General features: G+C 52.3%; 1 protein-coding gene across 1 annotated transcript in view; it reads right to left on the minus strand.

Moving 5' to 3' along the window:
- Nucleotides 1-10,804, minus strand: part of RBFOX3 (RNA binding fox-1 homolog 3) — a 334,917-nt gene extending 324,113 nt beyond the window's left edge. Inside the window, exon 1 of the mRNA XM_024760895.1 lies at nt 10,663-10,804. The gene's annotated coding sequence lies outside the window, so the exon portion shown is untranslated. The remainder of the gene's footprint in view (nt 1-10,662) is intronic.
- Between the last annotated feature and the right edge of the window lie 1,125 nt (nt 10,805-11,929).

The raw sequence follows: 11,929 nt of genomic DNA on the forward strand, positions 1-11,929 counted from the left end.
TGAGGTACATATATATATATATATATAAAGAGAGAGAGAGAGAGCAAAACAAATCCTGCATTTTTTCTCTGTACATTCTCCTTTGGGGTTCATTTCAGAAAGGTTGGCCCAGGGCCCTGATGTGTAGTGGTGGCTGAAGAGACAAGTGTCCAAGCCTGGACCAATTCTCACTGGGCAGGAGTGAGGTGGTCTGGATCTGTGGGGAGCAGGCTCCAGCCCAGGGTTCTGCTCATCTCTTGGCAGCACCAAGGCCCCATGACTCTCCCTTTCTGTCCTGCAAAGCCCCTCCAGGCCCTGGGACCAGCCCTGAGCTGAGATGGGCTTGGAGCAGAGTGCCCACACTCCATGTCAAGTCCCGGCCCTGCCACATGCCCCTGCCTGGATAACTGTGCCCACATCCCTGTCTCAGTGTCCTGCCAATGAGGACCTGGCCACTTGCTCTCAGACCCCCCAGCAGGGAGGAGGGGGCTGCTGCTTGCACTCCCCAGATCTCTGTTGTATATGTTGGTCTTTGGGTCTGATCCCACCCCAAGCACACCAGGGGCTGCATGGAGCCTGCCACACTGGACTCCCCACCTCTGCCCACAGCTGGATACAGCCGGATCTGTGACCCCAGGAAGCAGGTTCCTTTCAAGGTCCCAGAGCTTCCTGGTGGGTTCCCCCTCCTCCCAACAGGAAGTGATAATGTGGGCCAAGGATCGTTCCACGTAAGGCGGAGGGCAGCTTGCTGGGCAGAGACAGGAGAAGATGCACGAAGTGGTGGGGGAGAGAGATTCAAGGTCCTCTGCTTACTGAGGTATACCTCCAGACCTGGGCTCCTCCCACAGAAATGCACATCTCACAGGGTGCCCTGAGGATTAAATAAGAACCCAGTGTGAGAATTTTGCACACATGTGTGGGTTGTCCTGCCAACCACAGGCTGTATTTTATCAATCTCTGTACCATCCTATTCTTAGCTCAGGACCCACAGCACCAGGCTGTTTCCTGCCCTTAATGTGCTCCATAAACGTTGGAGAGTGAATACTTACACACTTGGATTTCATCCTAACTATGGATGTCACCAGCCCAAGAGATCACCCCACCCTCAATGGTCAACATGGGTGTGTCTGAGACAACAACCCACACCCAGTGGCCAACATCGGTGTGTCTGAGACATCACCCCACCCACACAGAGGAAAGAGTAGAGATTGTTACCAGCAAATTTGGCAGGCTGGTGGAGGTGGGGTGGTGATTGGGAGTGGGGTGTCTTCACTCAGTAGCTCATCTCTAGTGTACTGGGCCCTCTATATGAAATGTCATAGCATTATATAAAGAGGCTCATCAGATTTCACAGGTGATGGTATTAAAATTCATCTAATCCAATCCACGCCCCACCAACACACACGTGCACCTCACGTTAGAATCCCTTCCCCCACATCCCCACCAAGTGCTTCTCAAACCTGGGCACCACCCCCACCCACCGCCTTAAGCCCCTCAAGGAAACATGGTGATGAGATGGGGGTAGCTGAGTAAGCATATACAGCATTTCTAAAGCGTTTCAGCCAAAGTACTTTAGAGAAATAGGACTGTTATGTCACAACCAACAAGAGCATATTGTGGATGAGACGTAAGATCTGCATGAATTTTTAAGATAACAAGACATCAAAGAAATGTCAGGTTTCCTTGGACCCCTTCTGGCAACAGACGCCCAGTCTTTCAGGGGCGCAGGTTTAATATTCCTGCCCTTTTGGAGTCTTCAGAGGAAAAATTCATACCTCCAGTGAAATACTGTGTGCTCTCTATCATCCAAGACAAGCCATTTAATCTCCCTTTTCCTGAGCACAGCCTACCGCATACAGGTGCATGTTCTACCTCTGGGATGCACCATCACATTAAAGAAATTATAACCAGTCCTTCCTTTAGACTCAGAAAGTGAGAAAAACTCACTCAAATTAATTTCTTCATAGAAGATAAAATAAGGCTTGTACCTGCCTCAGCGAAAATGCCTTCTGAAAATGCCTGCCTTTACCACCCAGTCTGGGGCACTTTGTCATGGCAGCCCAAGTAAACGAATGCACCCTCACACATGACCACATTCCCAAACAAGGATGCTGCTCTGGGTACACCAGTCAGCCACAGAGCTTATTCAAACTTCACCAGTTTTGTGATCTGACTCATGTATCCTCTGTATCTGTGCTTCTCAAACTCTCTGTGGCAAAGAACTCACTGTTTTACTTCTAATTTACTGCAGACCTACATTTTGGGTTTTTGTTTTTTAAAGCTATAAAAATGGGATTACTGGAAGAATGGAATAAAAAGACATATAAAATACAAAGCCCAATTTCTTATTATTAGGTTCAGTAGACACAAAATTGGACCGAAAACTGCTCTTTCACATTGGCTGTAAAAGGTTCTAAATGAATACTTCCATCCTCATCTTGCAGAGACCAGGGCAGCAGCTCACAGGCAGGCACTGGTCCTTGGACCTCACTCTGAGTAGCTCTGATTTGGATCCTAGAGACACATGAGCCAGTGTTGTCACCAGGGAGCAGCTGTGGGAACAAACTCTAGATGGCCCCGTGCTAACCATTCCCCTGTAGCTCAGTTTCCTCAGGGAACCTAGCTTACAGGGTCATTGTGAGGATTAACAGAGATGAGGACCTTGGCTAAGATACCTGAAACATGTGTCAGCTGGACCAATATCCAAGCCCCAAGTACTGCTTTAGAGGCTCCAGGCCCAGGGGCATCTCCCACGTGAGGCTGTTTCATGAGTGTGCTGTTTGATCTTTGTTGAACTTGGGTTTGTCTTCTGATTGCTTCCAGGTCCTTCCGGGATGCTGGCATCCTGATGAACCCCCACTGGTAGCTGCAGGTGGCCACACCCTGCGAGCTTCCTGCAATTCCAGCAGTTACCCAGCCACACTCAGCGACACAAGGTCACTCAAAACACCATCTGTCCATGCGTCACCTCCTCTCCCGCCTCAAGGAAAAAGATAAAAAGGATTGTTCCACCTCCATGTTTTCTCCCCCCGCCCCGCACACACCCCCCACTAAAGTTAAGCTTGTCTCGACCTCTACTTCTAAATGAATTTTTCTTCCTGAGGCATTTGCTGACACTCCCTTTCTGTTCTTTGCCCCTCAGAACACCGATGTCTTTGAAAACACCAGGCCTGGGAATACTTAATGTATCCTTGCAAATCGGATAAAAAAAAATAATTTTCTCCCAATCCATAAAAATCCCCACTCATCTGTTTGCCCTTTGAGGGGAGTTCACTGCCACGTCAACGCAGAAGAACAAAGTAAGGCTTCTATGGAATCAGACCCAGGGGCCTAGGCCGGTGCCCGTCCGGCAGTGGGACCAGCAAGCACACGTCAACTTCTGGGTTAGGTCGGCTCACAAACCCTCATGGCCCCCAGTAGCCCATTTTGAATCTCGAATCAGCGGATTTGTACAAATCCATGTAGAACCTCTCACACCTCTCTGTCCGGGACTTCTCCTTGAAGTCCGAAGCCCTTTACAGGAACTGCACGTGACGCGTGCACAAGCGTGTCAGCATAGCACGCTGAAACACAAAAACCTGTCCCTCCCTCCTCTCCACGCACCTGCCTGCTGCTGCTGCTGGTGATAACCTTTTACAGCTCGGACCAGACGACGTGGCCCTGATACCGATGGCCCGTAGTCTCGCGGGAAGATGCACCACGTGCACATGAAGGTGACTGCGGACGGCGTTTCCGTTTTCCGAGGAGGATGCCCCACCCATGTTGGACTTCTGTATCCGTAGACTTCAGTGCAGCTGGTACCAGGCCGTTTGCAGCCTCAGCTCCCCCTCGTCCCCTGATACCTTTGTTCCTTTCTCTACTGGCCTCCCCCAGTCCTGGATTCTCACTCCCACGCTTCATCCTCCGGTAGCCTGCTGCGCTCCTCAGGCTTCAGAGCCTCCACATTTCTAACCCCCAGCGCTGCTACGTGCCGACCACCTCCTTCCCCCAAGGCCTCTCTCCCTCACCTTCCCATCCCTTCCTTTGGGCCTCCCAAGCCTCCAGGGAGACCCTCACTGGCCCGGTTCTGAAACAGTTCCCAAGACGTGCGGCGGGAACTGTTTACTTTTAGTTCGCTCTCAAGACCAGCCTCAACAGTGGACTGATGACACAGAAAGGATCTCAGCCAAAAGCACCTGGCATTGCTGCCCCCTCTTGAATTACAGAGGACCTATGACCTTGGGTTGGGGTTTTCAAGAAGCCCCTCTTATAGCTTGAGGGTTCTGGCCTTCACTTCCTAATTGGCCTATGGGTACATTCTCATCATTGTCTTTAAAATGACTAATGATGGTACTTCTGGGCGGGGGACAAGCAGAGTTCACGGTGTCTGGGCTCAACTTCCTCCCCAGTAGTCTTGGTGGATACAGTAGGTAGAATTGTGTCCCCCCAAAAGGATATGTTGAAATCCTCACCCCAAGTACCTGTGACTGTGACCTTATTTGGACTTAGGGTCTTTGCAGATGTGATCAAGTTAAGAGGAGGTCCTCCTGCAGTAGGGCGGCCCTAATCCATAGCCGGAGTCTTCATAAAGTGAGGGAAACTTGGACATACACATACATACACAGAGGGGCACGGTGTGTCAAGACTCAGGGACAGACAGACACCGAGGGGAGAAGTCACGTGGTGACGGAAGCAGAGACTGGAATGATGTGTCTGCCAGCCAAGGAACGCCGAGGGCTGCCAGTGACCACAGAATCTGGAGAGAGAACGGGCCCTGCTGGCACCTTGACTGCAGACCTCCAGCCCCCAGAAGTGTGAGAGAATAAATATTTGTTGTTTTAAGGCCCGCCGTTCTGTGGTCCTTTGTTGCCACAGCCCCAGGACTCTCCCACAGAGCATCTGAATCTGGAGCCCCCCCCAACACACACACAGCTTCCCCATCTCAAAGCCCTGGGCTCTGATGAGACGGCTGCCAATCCCTGCCACTCTTCTCAGACTATTTCCATCCTGGGAGCAGCGAGCATTGCTTCCCTTCCAGCCCCAGAGCTGAAGCTACATCTGGAAACTCTTCTCACCCTTAATTGTTCTTAATGCTTTAACACACTGAGTGACTAATGGGCTCTAATTGGACAGCCCCGTCGTGGAGGGGGTGCTCTGACAGCGCCCTCCACCACCCGCCCAGCCTCCTGGGTTGCTCACTCCCAGAGTTCAAAGGTCACCAACAAAAAATACTGGCCTGTTCTCCCATTTTTAAAAAGATGTCACACCAGTGCCAATAAGCGGTTTCACCCTTCAACCAACAAACATGAGGCAAAGAAAAGGAGAGCAAAAAACCAAAAGCAGATGGGACAGCATATCACCAGTGCCACCGAGGTTTGTGACACCTGTCTTGGACAGAAAGAGGGGTTCTTGGAGGCAAACCCGGCACTAGTGAATGTTAAAGAGGCTGGAAGATTCCAGCCACAGAGAAACAGGGTCCAGGCCTTCCCCACGCAATCAGAAGAAAGGAGAGGGGAGAGAGAGAAAGAGAGACAGAGAGAGAGAGATAGGGAGAGAATGAATATAAGGAGAGGGTTCCAGACTCTTCCCCCTTCCTCATGGGCACATCCCCAGAACGTGTTCTAGTAGTAAATGTTCAGAAGGAAGGATTAAAGCTGACCTCAGCGCTCTCCCAAGTCTTCTTTTCCAAACACATTTAGCAATAGAAGAGCAACCACAGGTATTTCTAGAAAGACTCATCTTTCCTTTCAAAAGCTGGCTCAAGCTAAAGTCTTCAAATTAAAATATCGGCATGAGAAGCAAATAAGATGCCTCTGCAAGAAGGGAGAAACACCAGCCTCATCGTTTAGGTGCGTATTACCTGTTCCACCCAGCAGCCACCGGGACTTCCTCATGCGTGGCAGGAATGTAATAACTGCAAGTGTCAGAGAAACATCCCATTAGCTTCTGGTGTAACTAGATAAAGTCACGCTCTCCCTCTCCCCACCACCGGGGAGACATTTACCTCGATGCTCTAGAAAGCTCTGTGTGCATTAATATTGCTGATGCGGGCAGGCTTTGCTACGGCTTGGCCCCCCGAGGGTGCCATGTGATGGATTCCAGTTTAACAGCTTTTAAAAACAAGCAGACAAGAGACGAGCGTGATGGATGATGCAGGAAGCACGCTCATTCGGGAATGATTTATGGGAAGTCGCATGTTGCCGCTCAGGGGCCCATCCCCTAGGGTGGGAACTGGGGCAGACAGATGGGTTCTAATATCGTTGGGGGGGGGGGACAACAGCCTGAAGTGCCAGCTGCACAGCCACGACACGCTCATGCCTGACCCAACACGCGTGGGGCAGCCCCCGCTTCGGCCACACGCTCTCCCCTGTACTTGAAAAAGTGCGACTGGCCCAGCCCAAAGCCATTCTTCTTGGGTGTGGATTTTCCCCTTCTCTCACTCCTGCAGGTTTTAGGAGCACCCTCTGAGGGGCCAGAGGTCAGAGCAGAAGACTTTGTCCATCTCTCAGCTCCAGAACAAAGGTGCTCCCCCACCCCAAAAAACATCTGGAGAAGGAACAGCCAGCTGTGCCCTCTGCTCTGTCTGAGTGACCGTGACGCACAGCACTGAGGGTTGGAAGGAGTCAGACCGTCCAATGAGAGTGGCGACGGGGAGGGGAGAGAGAAAGGGGAGGTTCGCGGATAGAAGAGTGTGTGATGCCCACTGCGAGTTTCTGTTCTGGATACTGGCAGGCGGGTCCTGCCCTGTTGGTCCGGAGCACCCATCTGCCCCCGGCTTCTGCCTCTGCACATAAGAGACAAATCTCATTTTGCAGCAGATAAATTTCCACCCATATTTTTAATAAGGACTCAGAACTTACAGTAAAATCCAAATCAAATCCATATTTAAAGGTTGAGCCTCAGAATGGGATCTAATTTATGGGACCCTTTCCAAGGCAGAAGAAGGGAGCCAGGGATGGAACAATGTCTTGGGAGGAAACAGCTTCCTCCCGTGCCCTCCTCTGACCCCTTCCTGCCCCCACCTGACCCCAGGGCTCCATCAAGGATGCGTCTGCAGTGATGGAGAGCTACACTAGACAGTCCCACATGCGACAGGAGATGGAACAGCCCGCTCACCAGAGCAGAAGCTCCTGCGTGTCCTTCCGTGCAGTTTCTCCATCACTGATCCCAGAGTACCCCTAGGGAGCACTTTCTCCAGGCAACCTTCCACTGTGAGAGGGCATGGAAGACGTATATATGCAGGGGCTCCATACGTGCCTGTGTTGGCGCCTCTCCCCAGCACCGTCATCCCCCAAACCTCCATCCCCCAGGTCGACTTGTCTCCAAAACGCCTGTTCCTGCTGCTGGTGATTAAGTCACGGGTGAGGGGGCCCCTGGGGGAGAGAAACCAGATGGGATGCCTGCTGCCCCATGCCTCATTTTCTTTTCAGACCTCAGCTCTGGAAGCATGGGGGCACCTGGAGGGTGGGTTTGGCAGCCCCCTCTGAAGTCTGCATCTGGATCCCACTGAGGAGAGTGGGGGCACCGCCACTGGGTGGGAGGGTGTCTGCAGGGGCTCAGCAGCCGGCACGCCTGACCGCTGATCAATGTGCCTGGCCCTCTCCCTTCAGACCCACCACCCACCTGAAGGTGATCAGAAGGTGATACACAGAGCCCAGCTGCCTCTGCAGGCTTCAATGCTGCTCAGGGTGAACGGGACGTGAGGGTCTTCTCTTTGATGCTTCTCTCCCCTGGACTTCACCCCACTGGAAGGGAGGAGACCCTTGATGCGCATTCCCTATTTCATAACTTCAAGCATGCCTTCGGAAGCCACAAGGGGACGGAAAGGGCGTGTGTACCCAGAGGCCGCTCCGGGTGGAAAGGAGCTTGCGTAGCCACTCCTCTGAGCCCCAAATTCCTGGCCCTGCCTTCGGGATCAGCCAGTCTAGTGCTTTCAGCTTCCACAACACCAAGGATTTACCTTCTGAGGAGAACGCTCGTTCTCGAACCCACAGAAAGGCGAGGCTGGGGCCTGCAACCTCCTTCAAGCAGGCAGCAAGGAGAAGTACCCTCCGAGGGATCACAGAGCTGATCCACAGTCACCTGCCCTCAGGATGTGGGCGCTCTGCTGCCCTTCCCCCAGGGACAGAGCCAGGTGCGCTTGCTCAGAACCAGGAGCCTGAGATTAAGGGGATGGTGCATGACCCTAGGGGTTATTTGGCTTACACTGAGGTCAGCCCCAAATCATGTGTCCAGTGAGGGTGCTTCAGAGAGTTGGCAAGGCTGGTATCTCGGTGCGTGCAGTGACGAAGGGGCTGCGGAGGATGGTGCCCTGGCACTGGTTTTATGGCAACGCTGTGAGGAGCCCCAGAGAGGAAGCTTCAGAAGGTCCTGGGGGATTGAGACTTTCTGATCGGTCATGAGGACTTGCTCCTCTGTCCCAGTGTGGTCTGGGGCATATGTTCTTCCTTTCCGGGCTCTCTAAGTGGTCTCCAGTGGTTTAGGGAACGGGATGACAGCGTGATTTCAGCGTAGAAGAGGGGTTGTTCAACATACTCATCTCCAACACGTCCCCAGACCCACACCTTTCTCATCCCAGGTCCACGGCACGTCACCCCTCCCTGGGAGAAGGGGCATCCTCCTTGCTGGTCCCCCTGCTTCTGCTCTGACCTCCCTTCCCTGTTTGTCCCCCACCCAGAAGGCAACGTCATCTTCATACAACTCAAATCAGGTCATTCATCCCTTGCTCAGAGCCCTTCAATGGCTCCTACCATCCTTAAGACAAAGTCCAAAATCCTTAATCCTGACCTAAAAGCTTCTGAACGTAGCCTGGTCACTCTCTACCTCACCTCCTTCCATGCCCTGCTCACCCACTCCACCCTGGCAAACCAGCCTTCCTGCTGCTTCTCCAATGTGCCTGTGCGTCACTGCCTCAAGGCCTTTGTATTTGCGGCTCCCCCGCCTGGACCTCTGCCCTCAGAGCCCTGCCAGGTCACCTCCTTCAACCTCTGCTCACACCAGCACCAGGGCCCGCCCTGACCGCCTGTGTGCTCAGCAGCCTCCACGGTTCTCAATCACCCCCGCCCACCTCATTTTCTTCATAGCCGCGTCACTACCTGACGTTGCTCTAAATAAGCATCTGTTTACCCTCCACGTCCCCGCTAGAAGATAAACACTACAAGGGCAAGAACTTGGTGTGTCTCCACTGCATCTCCAGACCCACACCAGGGCCCAGCACCTGGAGGGGCTCAGGAATGGTTGGATGACTGAATGCAGACCAGTCAGTGGGCCCACCAGCCCACTGAAGAAAAGGACCCAAAAGCTCTGAGGCAGGAAGATCATCGATGTGCACCACGAAAAGAACACAAGCAGTGCATTCCTGGAGATCCACCAGTGTCGTCTATAGAATCTGATTCCATGGATTCTATAATGGGCATCTTTTAAGGAGCATTAGAGAGACCAGCCTGTGTTCTGGTCTCTTTGCCCAGAATTCTTGTTGGCATCTTTCCGATTACAGGGTATGGGGGCTCTGGTCTTTTCTGCCCTGGATGACGTGGACCCACCAGCTTTGCGCATTTTCTCAGCAGGGAGCAGGGCTGCACGGGTGTAATAACGAATTTTTCTGGTTTCTGTCCCTGGTACCTGAGAGGTAACCTCTAAAACCTGTGGAATTCCTGAAAGATGGGGGTGCCTTTTGTTATTCAAGTCCCTTCAGACCACAGCTGACTTTATGCTAACCAGGTGGCTCAGGTAGACCCTCAGATAGCTTCAAGGAAGGGGTACTGGTTAGAGGTTTGGTATTTTCACTTCCCACCTCAGGGGAGGGAAGAGTTGCTAAAGACTGAGTTCAACCACGTGGCCAATGACATAATAAGACCCCAGTAAAACTCTGGACACCCAAAGCTCGGGACCTTGGTGGTTGATAAACCATGGATGTTCTGGGAGGGTGAGCTGCCCTAACTCTATCGGGAGAGGGCATGAAGCTCCACGTCTGTCCGGCACCCTCCCAGACCCCTCCAATGTGTATCTTTATAATAAAACTAATTGTAAGTATAGCACTTTCTTGAGTTCTGCAAGCTGTTCCAGCAAATGATCAAAACTGAGGGGGTTGTAGGAACCCTCGAATTTGTAGCCAGTGGTCAGAAGTGCAAGTGGCCCTGACACTTGCAGCTGAAGTGGGGCAGTCTTGTGGGAGGACGGGCCCTAAGCCTCTGGGGTCTGCCAATAACTCTAGGTGGCGAGTGCCAGGGTTGAAGTACAGTCCAGCCACTGGAGGGGGGAACAGGGCAATCGCTGAGTGCCCTCTAGAGCCAGATGAAGGCATCAGAGCCCATCACTGGTTACAGGGGAATGTGTGCAGCAGGACACGGAACCGTGCAGGGGAGGGTCAGACCCCGACCTTGGCCTCTAGGCATTTTGTACTGACACTGGACAATGGACACACACCCTGTCCACCTTCCTTCCTGGGATAACAACTTCGCGGCCAGGCTGATGGATTTCAGCAGCCACTCCTTACAAAATCCCACCCAAGGCATTCCTGGGGATCTGCTGATTCTCCCTATCCTACTCCCTGAAGCCACAGAAGACACCACAATCAGCAAACCAGAGCCAGCAGAAGAAGGTCCCTTCAATTCCCTCATGTAAAATAAAATCGCCGCATTAAGATGTTTTTCCACCACAAATGCAAACTCCGAGGATGGGTGTGGTGGGCAGGTGGCGCCTTACCTGGTAGTGGAAGGTGAGGTCTGTTGTGCGGTAGCAAGGAGGCCCTCTGGGGTTCTTTCTGGAACTCTCTTGGGGTGGAGGGTTACTAGGGAAGGCGAGTACCAGCAGGAAAAGCTTCAGGATCTCAGAGACAGGCTTCCAACCTGAAGGAAAAGAAAAGAAAAAAGGTTAAATGCCTTTGGAGCAAACATCCGTTTTTTGATATGAAACAAACATTGGTGTTAATAAACAAGAGAAGAGAGAGCAGCTTCAAGGCCAGTTGGTTGCCACCAGGGGTCACACCCCAGGGGAATAAGGGGAACCTTGTGGAAAACAAATCATTAGAACCCGACTGCTGCCTGTGGTGTGACGTCCTCTGCTGCTTGCCCAGCTCTCTTGCTGTGGAGCCCTGAGCCCTGCAATTCTTTGATCCCTCTGTGCTGGTCCCAAACCACCTTGTCTCATGCCCTCTCCTGCTCTTACTTCCCATCTCACCCAGTTCAGATTCCAGGACCTATCCCTGCCACCACTGCAGCAACTGCCTTGTCCCTCTCTTTTTAACAGATTCCTCAGGTGATTTCACTCTCCTGAGGCATCCCTCCAAAGGTGTCCTACTTCACTGGGAGGAAACACCCAGATTTGCCTGCAAGCCGGGTCAATCCAGGTTTGGGGACTCTGAAGCGTATATGATTCAGGGGGCTTTCTAAGAAAATAAGACAAGATGGTGGATGCAAAAGTAAGATGCAGGGTCTTACACGGGGCCCATGGGTGCATAACTTCATGGTAAATCCTCCTCTACCCACAGGACCCTAAGCAGTCTGGCCTCCTGCTGCACCACTGGCCCCTCCTCCAACCATTCCCCACCCCCTGCAGCCCCTGGGCCTCCTGGCTGTCCCTCCACACTCAAGCACCTGCATCCCCCCTACATCAAGCCTTTGCACCAGCTGTTACACGGATAATTTCCCAGAAATTATCGAATCTGGTGTCACACAAATGCACTTGTTTCCTGTGGTCTTTCTTTGCCCCTCCCCCACCCCGGAATGCCAGTGTCCTGCGGGCACTTGATCTGTTTTATTCAACTCCATCTCCAGGGCCTGGAACACGCCTGGCACATCGTTGGAGCTCACTCAGTATTCATCGAGTGAGTAAATGAATGAATGAAAGAACCCCCCCACCTTTTATTCTCCTGTTTCACACTCTTAGGTTTACTTAGAATAGCCTCCCGTGTCAGTCTCTAGAGCAGGAATTCCCAGGAAACAGAAGGGAGCTGGTTGTTTCTGTTCATTTT

This window comes from Neophocaena asiaeorientalis, unplaced genomic scaffold (genome assembly GCF_003031525.2).
Source record: "Neophocaena asiaeorientalis asiaeorientalis breed wild unplaced genomic scaffold, Neophocaena_asiaeorientalis_V1.1 scaffold30, whole genome shotgun sequence".
Lineage (NCBI taxonomy): Eukaryota > Metazoa > Chordata > Mammalia > Artiodactyla > Phocoenidae > Neophocaena > Neophocaena asiaeorientalis.